A 13234-nucleotide genomic window follows, 5' to 3' on the forward strand; every position below is an offset into this window, starting at 1 on the left:
TTGGAAAATCCTGGAACACAAGCTTCAAGACTTCATCTGTTGTAAATCAAACTGAAGCTGGCGCACTTCACAACTGAAAAGCCAGGTTTTTGCTGATATTGTACTCTTTTGAAACTTTCCACTCAGATTAGTTTACTATTTTTCCTCAATTATTTACACATATCACCCATATTACAGTTCATCATCATGAGCAGCGCCCGGTTCTTCTTGGGCTACAAGAAAAGGTGCACCTAAAACCAATCTTTTCTAGCTTACTACCATTTTGTATTGGTTCTTTATTTTAACCTATTGTTACTTTCGGAGGCAGGAGGTTCATGCAGCTTGCACGGAGCAAGCTCTTACTCGAGAGCTTGGTCATTGCTTGCTAGATGGATAAGGTGTAATAACCAGCGCTTCTTTAAACGGTCGCCTTCTTCTACATCGAGCAAAGGAGCGGGATGCTGAGAACGACCGACCAGTGCTCTTCAATCCATTTTCCAGGACCAGGATCTTTGACCCTGCCAGGGCCCTGCTCCTCGCCGTCTGGATGGTGCGCTTCAACAAGCTCAACGTCGTCAAGGCCGTCTTGCCGGACAACTGGGATTTGGTTTGCTCCCGATTTTGCTTCATGCTTTTGTATAGTGTGGATTTGTGCTACAAATTTGGGTTTTCCGGATCAGTTTGTGGGTGCTAGAGCAACACAATTTGGACACAGTTCATGTTATCTTGTTTCTGATTTTTGTTCTGACGGCGAAGTGCGAATAATTCTCCTTTCAATAAAAGAGACCTGGGTAAGGTCGTATTCTGGCAATCTGCATCATCTCCAGCTCCCCAGAGATGAAGCGCCTAGTGGAGTGCTGGGTCAAGTTGAATGATATGCAAAGTATTCAGGAAAATCGTGGATATAACAATAGCTCAGCGGGCTCATAGCCATTGTCGGAGCTACTGTTTTTAAACCTCCGGCACACCTTGTATGTATCATGTACATGTTAATCAAGTGAAATCAAGCGAGAAATTGTTCTGCAACATGAGCAGCGGTAGTGCTTCGTAGGCTGGAAGGAGAAACAGAGAAGCCAATACCATATAAACAACACCATCATCTACCGCCATCGTGTATCCATACATCAGTCAATCCAAACGCCAACCGCACTGTCCAATGAAAGTGCAATTTTCATGGTCGAAGAACCAACACAAAAGTCAGTCCATAGCACATGCAGTTTTTTCCGAGCTCAGTGAAACGCCAAACCAACTATCCAATGAAAGTGTAAATGAATCACTGGACGACACGAAAAAATAGGTTGAAGACTACTGGACGCACTCAGCACACACCGGTGCCACGCATGGATCACTCTGCATATACCGGTTCAAAATGAGCAATGTCCGGTTGGGGAGTAATTTCAGTTGCAATTTTCATTGTACGTATGTAGCTACTGTCAAAGGCATGCAAATGCCAGCTCTTTCCATCCTAGAGATGGCAAAACGGACGACAGTGACAACGCTAGTTTCAAACGCAGTTCTGATGGTAATCCCATTCTCCTTGCATATAGAGAAACAAACCCAGGCATCATGTGTACTGTCAACCGTAGATTAATTTGTATTACAGTCGAAGTTGCATTAACATTTGCTCAGATTCTACAATGTAGAATACAACTATCAATTCGTGCCAGCATGCTAACGGCTGGAAACGCCCCAACATATTCCGTTAGGTGACTCCACTGATAGCCATAGGAATCTTGATCCCTTGATTTTCTTGCACACTATATCCAATGGCCAGTGGTGGGTGCATAGCTAGCCACCATGGTAGCAAATCCGCGTCGATATATATATATATATATATATATATATATATATATATATATATATATATATATATATCAACGCGGATTTGCTACCCGCATGGCTAGCTATGCACCCTCTCATGGCCATCCGATACAGTGAGCAGAAAAATGAAGGGATCAAGATTCTCATGGCTGGCAAAGGAATGAACTTAACGGCTGCTACTACCCCGTTTGGAGACGTTGGGCTGCTCAAATGCTGCTAGCTGTATTGCAATATGGACAGTAATACATACGGGAGTTCATAAAAACGACAGTTCGTTCGAAAGAAAAACATTGTACTACAGTTTTTTGTACACATGTAATTGCAACATGAATGATAATACAGTCGTAACTTCATTCAATACTAAATACATGCAGGCGTTGGTTTTGGAAGGTTGCGAATTCGCCATTATAGCTGAAAACAGATTAAAACAACCGGTCAAATTATAGCATCCTTTGTGAAGGGAGTATTCCAATCCTTGGAGCCTGGCTTTGACATGCTCTGTCTAAACTGCGTTTGAAAATTGAAACTACCATTCTCACAGGCGTTTGTTTTGGCATGCTGAACCTACATGCTCTATTCCCTTGTACCTTGTACCGATGATAGTACAGATGATATGCTGGCAGCTGAGCTCGCCAACGAATGGGACATTGCAAATTGTAACTCAAATGACAGTTAAGGATGTTGCAACTCAAATGACAATTTAGCTGTACGTTTTACTCTTCCCACTGAATTAAAATGGCCATCGAATGGGACACTGCAAATTGCAACTCAAATAGCAGCTGAACTCCGAATAGGCAAAAGCAGTGAACCATTCATATGGACATTGCAAATTGCAACTCCAATGACAGTTGAACTGACCAACGAGTAGGCAAAAACAAACCATGCATATGGACATTGCAAATTGCAACTCCAATGCCAGTTTAACTGTACGTTTTCCCCGACTTGCAGTTCCAGTTCTCTAGTACTCTATTCACACCTAGAATTTTTAACAGGTTTTAAAATTAAAACAAGATATAATTATCCAGCTGGTTTGTTGATAGCTATAGCAAAGAAAATGACATAGCAGAAAGCAAGAGATTACAGTTTGTAGTGCGATTGTAATTCCAGTTGGCGTTCGCTTTGACCTCCACAGACGGCGTGACCCGGGTTACACTACTCGACGATTAAGGGGTTGTCGCGGAGGTACGACAACGCCTCCAGGTCGCTCTTGGACTTGAAACATGTGGATGATCCGGCGCACTTGTTGTCCTTCTTCTCCTCGAAGACTGTCACCTCGCCGTGCCGCGGACGGTCTGAGCCATGCTTGAGGACTGAGCTTTTCGGGGAAGCCATTACTACGGATGGTGCTGAAATATTCTTATGCTTCTGATGTAATTGCCTGTCTTCACAAAGACACATCCTCCACATCATGGGTGGCCTGGATGGCACGGCTGGATGGATGAGCAAAGTTGACATCTGCATCAGCACAATGGAAAGTGATGTCCAATGATCGCCTAACTGCATGAACGGCACGGTCTGCAAAAATTGTTAAAAGCCAGTCAATGCATTATAAAGGCCGTGATATATATTTTCATGGCACCGTATTGATCCATGGTGTTTTCTTAATCTGGGAAAAGGTGTATCAATGTGAGACAGAATCTAGCAGGAGATCAATTACCTTTCCGAGTTCCGCTAGCCTGAAATTTCTCTTAGGCCTGTCGAACAGGGCAGGCAGTCTTCTGCGGTTTCTCCTCCCTCGAAGGCCTTGGATGGCAAGAAGAGGGAAATCGACGGTAAAGTCAACGACAAACAATTTCAGCAACATCTTTACAACAGATAAAAAAGCACATACTCAGAAAAGATAATTCGCGTAGGAGATTAGCAGGCGAGAGAAGAAATTAAGGAGATAGATATTCCAGAAATCAAGATTTAGACTAACAAATCCTGGGAGATCAGTAAAAAGAAATCAAATGGAAAAAAGAGTGTCCACCTTCAGGTAGTCTCGTGCTCCTAGCCTACTGCATCGAGCACAGAAGAATCAATTGGTGAAGGCCTTGGATGGAAGCGGGGAGATGGTGTTGGCCAGAACGAGCCGGGCGCGCGCGACGAGATGAGCTGGCCATGGTTCCGCACCGTCCGACCAACGTGTAGCCCCTAATTTCTCCGGCAGGGCAGTTGGTCGGCGACCGTGTGGTGGAGGTGCGGGCGCGCGACACGATGAGCGCAACTGCTTTGGTGTGGCTCATCTTCCTCCTCAGAGCAGTAGGAGACGAGGAGAACCTGGCCGGTCATCTCGGAGCAGCAGCAGGCGAGTTACCGAGCCGCCCCAACCTGAACAGCACAATCTCCCCTGTGCCTCCTTCAACGCGCCGACCGGGCTCACCAAAATCTGGTACAAGGGATGCAGATAGCCTGTGGAGAAGAACCAGGGCGACCCAACACCTCCACCACGCGCGACCCGCCCCTGCTCCATCCCGCTCGTTCGATCTGAGGGTCTGAGGCCCGCCCGTCGACTGCCACCGGCGCATCACATCCATGGCCGGACTAACAGGGCGGCGTGGCTCGCGCCGTGCAGGTGGGCCGCCGCCCTCGCTCGCGCCGTGGAGTGGGCGGCCAAGCCGCTCCGCCGCCGGCACCTTCCTTGGCCACCCAGCCGACTACCCGAGGGGTACATCTTCGCATCCCCGCTCCAGCCATCTCCCCTCATCCACCGACAAGGACGTCGGTGACCAGTGGAAGCAGTACTTGTGGGGGAGTCCGGGGAACGGCACCATTGGCAGCTCTTGTGGGGAAGAAAGCAAGGGGCGGGTCGGCTTGGGTGGAGAAAAAAGGGTGGAATGGGTGGAGATAAGGTGTGTTCGCGGTAGCACTCTGAAGTACAGTAAGAGGCTGCTCCGTGCTTTCGGTGTGACGACGTTGGATTGTTCTGTTATCATCTTTGTGCTCTCGCTACCTAAAATAGTGCTTCATATACAAGATCTAACGGATGGATGCATATGCACAGCTAGCCACCTAGGTAGCCCACTATTTTGCATATACATATATATATATATATATATATATATATATATATATATATATATATATATATATATATATATTGGAAATAGTGAGATACCCTGGTGTATAGCTACGCACCCTCATCCAACCATCCATCATCTCTATAGGCCATTTCCCACCGTAGATATAAAGTAACGGCGTTAGGCATCCTTTTTTTATTTCTCTCCCCTGATCTGAGACTGAACCCACCTCATGCGCTCCTTTTTTCGGGCCCCCTTTTTTCCCCATCCCAATCGACCCTACCACATACCACACCCATACACCATCCTCATCCAAGCGACCAGAGCTTCATCCCGGACGACGGTGCGCCGCGCCGCCCGGCCCCAAACCCACCCCGCCAACACTCCCAGGCCGCATACCTTATCCCGGCGCCGCCTCCTTCTACCGAGGCGCCTGATTTCCCGCCGAGCCAGCTGCTCCGAAGTCCAAACGCGATGGAAGAAAGCTCCGATGTAGGCTCCTACAGTCGTTGCCCTGGGCTTCCGCGCTGGAGGCGGATGAGATCAGGCCAGCATGGATCGCCACGCTCCGCCTCCTTCCCTGCGGCAGACCGCATCGAGCACCTCTTGGATCTTCAGTTCAAAAAAATCTCCGTATTTGGTCAACACCCACTTCTTCCTCCCGAGATCCTCCTGCTCTTTCTTCCTCCGCCCCCGCCCATCCCAACCACCAGCGGAACCCTCTCCTCCCCTCCCACACCAACCACCGGCGGATGCACTCCCCTTCGACGCCAACCACCGGAGACCGTCCCCGGCCTCCCGTGCGCGCGGACTGCAGCGCCCCCTGCCCTCCCATGGCATGGATGGTGCGGACGCCCTCCAGCATGCCGCCACCGGTGCATAGCCCGTGCTGCATCCGCCGCCGCACCACGGCTACCCCGCACGCCATCTGCGCCTCTGTACGCCCGTCCGACCCCTCGCCTCGCGGAGCCGCCCCTTCAGCGACTCGTAGGCTGAGAACTTATCCCCAACTTGGGCAGCGCGCGTCAGCGCAGGGCACACGCCGCCGCCGCTCTCCGCGTACGCGGCCTAGATGACACCGCGCAAGATAGTGCAGGCGCGTGGTGGAGGTGGGCTGCTCCGGCGGCGCGATTTGGAGGTGGGGGCAACCGACGCCTGCCTCCTGAGATCCCCGCTGATGGTGGCGGCCCCTGCATCTCGCAGTCTCGGCGGCGAGACAGGCACTCCGCCTGAATCCCGCTAGCCCCACTTTTTCCCACACCTCCGTCGGCCTGTATCCGCGCACTGTTGGCCCGCCACACCGCATCCTGCGCGTCACCGGCCTGGCGTCGCGCGCATCACCTACCCCGCATCCTGTCCCCTTCCTATGCTCCCTCCCTCCACTGAAGTGACATGTAGGATGCGGCCTGGGAGCCCCCGTCGAGGTCCCTTCTACAACCGTTGTTTCCGCCCGGCCGGACCGGACCGGCAACGAGCGGCGGCAGCGGTGCTGCGTGGGAATCTCTCGATTCTGTCTGATTTCAGCACGATTCTGATTTGATTATTAATTTTGTTATGTGCCTTTTGTCCGATTCATTTTGCTTGAGACTACAGATTTTTCATGGCCGGGTTTCATGGGCAATCTGCAGGTTTTTTATTGTTTGGTGGAAATATGAAGAACATGAAACAAATTCATTGACGTTGATACCAAGCGGAATGCCTTGCGAGTGATTTCTGGTTTCTTCGTTTTCTGTAGTAACAATTCCAAAGATCTTGTCCCTTGATTCAGTGTCTTTTGTGTCTCAAATCTCTAATGATTTTTTCTTCAAGCAATGTTCTTCTCGTTCTTGATGCTTGGTTGCTGCAAAATAAAAAGCTATGTGCCCTAATCCAAAGAATTTCTGCACCTGAATGAAACTTCTGTTGAGCACCAAATAATTTCTTGCACCTGATTTTGCAACTCGTTTGTGTTTAATTTGTTTACAAAAACTGATGAAAAGAATTTATGCGCAGCAGCGCAGGTCACTCGTTCCAACTTGCAAGATACTCCTTGGAGGTTATCTCAATCTCCTATACTATCTCCACAGTTTCTTGCTACTATATAAAGTCCTGCATCAAACCATCCGAGCCGTTCCAGTTGTGCTTTGTGAGCAATCGGTAACTAGGAATTTTCACTCTATTCTATCACATTTGTTACAGATAAAGATTTACCTATGCACAATTTCAGTTCGTTTACCACATGCAAAAGCTATTCTGTTTGTGAGATCAAGATGCGGTGGTCCGGAAGGGGTTGGATTATGGATTACAGAAGGGGTTGGATTATGGATCAAGATGCGCCATTCCAGTTCGTTTAATGCATCCGGAAGCAATTCTTTTTTTTTCCTTTTTCTTCAATCTTTTTGTATTTCATTATTTTATTTTGATGAAGTTTTTTCCGGTGATAATTCATTCGATCAGTGACACTGAACAAACATGGATGAACCTCATAATTTGTCTTTGAATCTTGAATATGGATCTGTTAGCAGCAAAAAAATGTATCTTGGAAAAGTGAATCTTCCATATACCTGGGGACGGGCACGCGGCGATGTTGCGCCTTCTGACTACCGAACGTGGAGGGCTCCACCTAGCCAGCTAGTGCGGTTTTGAAATTTCTTTCGTTTGAATGAATGTAAGGGACACATGACGGGAAAGGCCAACGGAGAATAACGGCAACGCTAATCACAAAACATCATCGGACGGTCCTAAACCTATGCACAGCTATCACCCTAGGTAGAAAATCCGCGTCGTATATATATATATATATATATATATATATTTCTTCACGTCCATCTCGATCGCGGCCCACCTCTGACTCGGTCAAATTCTGGTGATAACAGAAACTAAGTTTTCAGACGTCCATTCTAACTAGGGCCTCCTAAGGTCAAACAATGGCTCTGATACCAACTTGTCAACACCCGGATTTTTAAGTCCAGATGCCTATTATGCCGTACATCGCAATCCCAGGAAGATTGTTTTTGCGAGAGATAATAAGTTCATATCACAGCACATCATTCATTACAAACCATAATTGTCTTACATCAAAGGATCACATGATCCAGTCTTAATACAACAATTGATCTAAAGATCAAATACATAGCACATAGCGAAAGATACGTAGTAGAGGTCCATCTGTTCCACAGGCAACGCTTGACATCGGGAGGTAGTCCTAGTTATCGTAGACCTCCTGTTGTCCACCTTTTGGGTACTGGTTCTCCTCCTCATATTCTGGCCATTTGAATAGCCAGGGACAAAGCCATGAGTAATTTTAAAGTACTCGCAAGCTATACCAATAGCAATACTAATAACTCTAAGTGGGTTCTAAGCTCTAGGTTCATTTGCACAAAGCCAATTTTATTTCATAAGCACTTACTAGTCAAGACTCTTTATTTACCTAGACTTACTCAAGTGGGAACATTAGTGTCATTCCCACAGCTCTGTTGTGATTCAAGTCAAATTTATATTTCAAGTCACCATTCATTTCTAGAAAACATCTGACGATGGAAAAGTATGGCCATCCAACTGTCCATGACCGCGGACGCGGCTATTCGAATAGTTTAACACTCTGCAGAGGTCGTACTCTTGTGCCATAACTTTTGATTACATCCGTTAGGGATAGCCCTGAATCATCATAACTCAGTATGCGGATCATCAACCATTAACCTTTCACTTATATACTCTAGTATAGGCACCTCCCCTATGAGCTTGGCCTCCTAGTGATGTCAAACTGCCATCCTAGGAACTGCACAGGGCTTGGGTAGGACATTCAACTCTTTTCACGTCATTTCACTTTTAACGGAGGCAGCCTCAGCATAACCTCTATGAAGCTTGTTCAGAGGGAACCCATACTAAGATACATAAATTTCCAGCTAAAGCCTTACCCACAATCAGGTATTGTGGGGGTACTCTAAAATTGGAATGGTATCGCATCCGAACCCAACCATCAGTTTTTGTCAAATTCACCATGTCATTTAAAAGTCATATTCTCCTTCAAAAGTTTGAATAGAATGACTCATCATTCTAAGGTTTTCAAAGTCATTTGTTTCACAAGTTCCCATCTAGAGTAGTCAATTTTAGTTTGAGCAGTAGCAACTAATCATGAGGGGTGTTAACTACATTTTTGCTCTCTAGGCTAAGTTTGACCCTCTTGTGGTACTCTATACATAGACAAGAATTAACTTCAACAAGTAAGACTTGGTAAACAAATTAAAAGCTTGTAAGATAAAAACTTGGACTTGGAAAGGTAAAACTTTAAACAACAATACTAGTGCCATGGTATCTTGCACTAGTAGCTTGGCATTAGTAGAGCTTGCCTTGGTTGGTGTATTGATCAAAGTAGGAGACTACTTAGCCTTAATGGCTCACTCAAGATGATCTATCATCATCACAATCATCACTCAACATCATACTAGGGTTTTCTTATTTAGTGTTAGGAAAATAATTTCCTCTCATTGAAATATACTAAGATTTAATATCCTCAACTAAGAGAATACGAGGCCATGGAACTAAAATCATCACCTCACATCACATTACTTGGAAAAGTGATTTAAATGAGATGCTACACCTCATAGATTTGAAATACTAAATTTGAAATAATTTAAATGGGCTAGAAATGACTACATAGCCATTATTTGAATCTAGCCCATGATCATATGAAACAACTATGACATATTTTTGCATAAACAATTATAGTTTTTGAAATGTGAATTATGAGAATTGGAATCACCTCAAAATTCATTATGGTTGATTTTTAATAAATGTTTGAATTTTGAAAAGGCACTGCCTTGTTATTTTCATTGCAAGTGATCTATAATGAACTAGGGTTTGAGACCAGTGGGGTTTGCTAGATAATTTCATAAGCTTTCACACAAAATTGGAATCGCTCCATTTGGATTTGTAGATTTGATTTTATTCAAATTCTAGCAAACCACCAGTATTGAATTGAGTTAAAAAGAATTTAAACGAATTCAAATACTTGGGCTACGACGGGAAACGTTAACAGGCCAAAGATAAAGAGAGAAGCAGGCCGGCCCAGCTGCGCGTCTCGCACGCACGGGCCGCCTGACAGTGGGTCCCGCTGTTAGCGACTAATAAACACCGAAACGGTATGATCTAACGTGGACCGCAGGATTAGAACAGGATCCAACGACCGATGGTCATCGTCGTCTCCGACGAGACCAAACCCTGGACGCGGCGAGACTAGGGGTCGGTGGCTCACCGGAGGTCCGGCGGTGGTCGGCGTGGATGCATAGCGACGTTTTCTACGACGGCAAAGCTCCTGGTACAGGCGGCGTCTCCTGGGGTGGCTCCAATCGACGACCCCTTCTGCGACGGCTCCGGCAAACTCCGACAAGCAATTGGTGGGCTACGGGCGAAATTGAGGCGGGGGAATGCTCAAGGAGGGGTTGTGAGAGGAGAGGAAGCGATTGGTGTGGAGAATGAGGGCCGGGGTGCGCTGATACGTCTCCGACGTATCGATAATTTCTTATGTTCCATGCCACATTATTGATGATATCTACATGTTTTATGCACATTATATGTCATATTTATGCGTTTTCCGGAACTAACCTATTGACGAGATGCCGAAGGGCCGGTTCCGTTTTCTCGCTGTTTTTGGTTCCAGAAATCCTAGTAAGGAAATATTCTCGAAATCGGACGAAATCAAGACCCGGGTTCCTATTTTTCCACGAAGCTTCCGAACACCCGGGAAGGACCGAGAGGGGGCCACAGGCCCACCAGACCATAGGCCGGCGCGGCCTGGGTGTGGCCTGCGCCACCCTATGGTGCCGCCGCCTCTTCGACCCTCTGACGCCGCCTCTTCGCCTATAAGAAGCCCCACGACCTAAAACCTCGATACGGAAAAGCCACGGTACGAGAAACCTTCCAGAGCCGCCGCCATCGCGAAGCCAAGATCCGGGGACAGGAGTCTCCGTTCCGGCACGCCGCCGGGACGGGGAAGTGCCCCTGAAGGCTCCTCCATCGACACCACCGCCATCTTCATCAACGCTGCTGTCTCCCATGAGGAGGGAGTAGTTCTCCATCGAGGCTCGGGGCTGTACCGGTAGCTATGTGGTTCATCTCTCTCCTATGTACTTCAATACAATAATCTCATGAGCTGCCTTACATGATTGAGATTCATATGATGATGCTTGTAATCTAGATGTCATTATGCTAGTCAAGTGAATTTTACTTATGTGATCTCCGGAGACTCCTTGTCCCACGTGTGTAAAGGTGACAGTGTGTGCACCGTGTGGGTCTCTTAGGCTATATTTCACAGAATACTTATTCACTCGTTATGAATGGCATAGTGAAGTGCTTATTTATATCTCTTTATGATTGCAATGTGTTTTGTATCACAATTTATCCATGTGCTACTCTAGCAATGTTATTAAAGTAGTTTTATTCCTCCTACACGGTGTAATGGTGACAGTGTGTGCATCCGTGTTAGTACTTGGTGTATGCTATGATTATGATCTCTTGTAGATTATGAAGTTAACTATTGCTATGATGGTATTAATGTGATATATTCCTCCTACATAGTGTGAAGGTGACAGTGTGCATACTATGTTAGTACTTGGTTTAGTCTTATTGATCTTTCATGCACTCTAAGGTTATTTAAATATGAACATTGAATTGTGGAGCTTGTTAACTCCGGCATTGAGGGTTCGTGTAATCCTACGCAATGTGTTCATCATCCAACAAGAGTGTAGAGTATGCATTTATCTATTCTGTTATGTGATCAAAGTTGAGAGTGTCCACTAGTGAAAGTCTATTCCCTAGGCCTTGTTCCTAAATACTGCTATTGCTGCTTGTTTACTGTTTTACTGCGTTACTACTGCTACCATATTACCACCATCAACCACACGCCAGCAAGCTATTTTCCGGCGCCATTACTACTTGCTCGCATTTATTCATACCACCTGTATTTCACTATCTCTTCGCCGAACTAGTGCACCTATTAGGTGTGTTGGGGACACAAGAGACTTCTTGCTTTGTGGTTGCAGGGTTGCATGAGAGGGATATCTTTGACCTCTTCCTCCCCGAGTTCGATAAACCTTGGGTGATCCACTTAAGGGAAAACTTGCTCGCTGTTCTACAAACCTCCGCTCTTGGAGGCCCAACACTTGTCTACAAGAATAGAAGCTCCCGTAGACATCAAGCACTTTTCTCGGCGCCGTTGCTTGGGGAGGAAAGGTAAAAGGTACTCACACTCCGGATCTCGGCTACTAAGCTATTTTCGCCATTGTAAGTACTCGAAGCTATTTCCTTTAGATCCTACAATTGCATCTTTTTGTTTCTTGTTTACACTAGTTTGGCATAATGGACAACAGTGAGCTTCTTACTTTATTTCCTGATTTAAGACATGGATGGTTTGATGCGAAAATTAAAAAACCCATGGAACATATTAGCATGAATACTTTGAATACCATTGTTGCTAATGATATAGAAAGTTCTAAGCTTGGGGAAGCTGGTTTTCATGATCTTTTTAGTCCCCCAAGCATTGAGGAGAAAATTTTCTTTGATGATACTTTGCCTCCTATTTATGATGATTATAATGATAGTGGTCTTTTGGTGCCACCTACTATGGAGGATAAAGCTTGTTATGATTATACTATGCCTCCTATATTTGATGATGAGAATAATAATGATAGCTACTTTGTTGAATTTGCTCCCACTATTACTAATAAAATTGATTATGCTTATGTTGGGAGTAGTAATAATTTTATGCATTAGACTCATGATAAGAATGCTTTATGTGATAGTTATATTGTTGAGTTTGCTCATGTTGCTACTGAAAGTTATTATGAGAGAGGAAAATATGGTTGTAGAAATTTTCATGTTAGTAAAACACCTCTCTATGTGATGAAATTTTTGAAGCTACACTTGTTCAATCTTCCTATGCTTGTTACTTTGCTCTTCATGAACGTGTTTACTTACAAGATTCCTATGCATAGGAAGCATGTTAGACTTAAATTTGTTTTGAATTTTCCTCTTGATGCTCTCTTTTGCTTCAAATACTATTTCTTGCGAGTGCATCATTAAAACTGCTGAGCCCATCTTAACGGCTATAAAGAAAGAACTTCTTGGGAGATAACCCATGTGTTATTTTGCTACAGTAATTTGTTTTATATTTGTGTCTTGGAAGTTGTTTACTACTGTAGCAACCTCTTCTTATCTTAGTTTTGTGTTTTGTTGTGCCAAGTAAAGTCGTTGATAGAAAGGTTGATACTAGATTTGGATTACTGCGCAGAAATAGATTTCTTTGCTGTCACGAATCTGGGTCTAATTCTCTGTAGGTAACTCAGAAAATTAAGCCAATTTACGTGAGTGATCCTCAGATATGTACGCAACTTTCATTAAATTTGGGCATTTTCATTTGAGCAAGTCTGGTGCACTAATAAAAACCATCTTTACGGACT

Source organism: Lolium rigidum, chromosome 1, assembly GCF_022539505.1.
Source record: "Lolium rigidum isolate FL_2022 chromosome 1, APGP_CSIRO_Lrig_0.1, whole genome shotgun sequence".
In the NCBI taxonomy this organism is placed as follows: domain Eukaryota; kingdom Viridiplantae; phylum Streptophyta; class Magnoliopsida; order Poales; family Poaceae; genus Lolium; species Lolium rigidum.